Source organism: Branchiostoma belcheri, unplaced genomic scaffold (assembly GCF_001625305.1).
Source record: "Branchiostoma belcheri isolate BF01 breed outbred unplaced genomic scaffold, Haploidv18h27 scaffold66, whole genome shotgun sequence".
NCBI lineage: Eukaryota > Metazoa > Chordata > Leptocardii > Amphioxiformes > Branchiostomatidae > Branchiostoma > Branchiostoma belcheri.
In genome coordinates, this window is record NW_017804309.1 from 567876 (window position 1) to 569348 (window position 1473).

The following is a 1473-nucleotide window of genomic DNA, read 5'->3' on the forward strand; positions in this document are numbered from 1 at the left end:
CTAGAAACTCGAACTTGATAAGGACAATCAGATGTAGAACTGACCGTTACAAAGACTCACCTATCCCTTACTTCGTCAGACTCCTAAACATGCAAAACTGATGATGAACTTTGTGGATTATTATGTAAATTTGTGTACCATTTTAGAAATTGTATGATCTAGTTCCAATCTCAGAAGTTACGACTTTGTTTGAAGGACTGTTTGAGTCGACCCATATATTTTCCAAACATAACGCTAATTTTATTTCTACGTAGTGCCTTAAATTACGTTTTTACCTAGCTAAGTCGACGACGCATCTCTTAAATGTTTTTAAATTGTGGAGATTTGAAATCAAGACCGGCACTGACTGTGAAAAATAAGGCTTGAATGAAATTTTATAATGTTAACGTATTAATACTGGTCTTTTTCTTTTATCATGAATTGTACGTCTGTAATAGAATCAGCAATTCAGCCATGTGGCTGCCAGTGATTTTCAATTTGAATAAAACCATTCATTCATTCATTCATTCATTCATTCATTCATTCATTCATTCATTCAAGCCCTACATGTGCACGTTTTGTAAATGAAAAAAAAACTAGTTTTAAAGAGACACAGAAAAAAACGTTTCACAACTTCAGACATTTAAGTGGGGCTAATTTCAAAACGATCAGTTTTCCTTATCAATGTCGTAATCTATGCATGCCCCTGCTCTAAAATCAATATACACCACATATTGGTGGGTGGTAACTCTGATGTCTATATTCCACTGTTGTCTAGGTATGGCTCTACCAAAAATGTTTACAGATACAAACATAGACACTTGTTAGTATACGGATAAAGAATTGGGAACTACCGGGTATTATATGCCAGTACTGGAATCCCAGAAAGTTACATTATATACATGTATGTATATGTATTGCTGCATATATATTGCTGCATTCCATTACTGTACTGGACCTTAGCCTCTGTCAGTTCTAAGCCAATCTAGAGCAACTTAGCAGAGGCAAACACACCAAAGCCTTGAATGTCTCAAAAGTCTCTATCATATTCTGATTACAAATCAAATTTATAGTCAGTCTGCATAGTTGTTACTTTTGATCTCAATCTTAATTTGGGCAAGGATGCCCAAAATACATATCCATATGTAACTGCCTCAACCACCTGTAAACTTTTGTTCTTTTCCAAGTAATAAAAAACTCCCTGTAATGCCGCCTGTGCAGAAAAACAGTGAATTCTTCATAAATATCTCTGCAGGGCCGTGCAGGCTGTTATTGGTTTTACAATTATAATTATCTGGCGGCCCACCTGTGATACTTGTCCATAAATAGAACACCGTAATTTCAACAGGTGTTCAGTGACGTACATTTCACACAAATCTACTGGGCTCAGCCGGCAGAACGGCTAATTAGGGGTAGGAACTTCTGAGACAGTAATGGTAAAGTGGGTAGCAGGACCAAACTAACATCAAATCTGTGGTTCCTTGAACTGTTCAC

General features: G+C 36.5%; 1 protein-coding gene across 5 annotated transcripts in view; it reads right to left on the reverse strand.

Annotated features, from left to right (window-relative positions):
- The window catches only part of LOC109483816 (ras guanyl-releasing protein 3-like), a 38968-nt gene that overhangs the window by 33478 nt on the left and 4017 nt on the right, over nucleotides 1-1473 (reverse strand). The gene's annotated exons all lie outside the window — the stretch shown is intronic.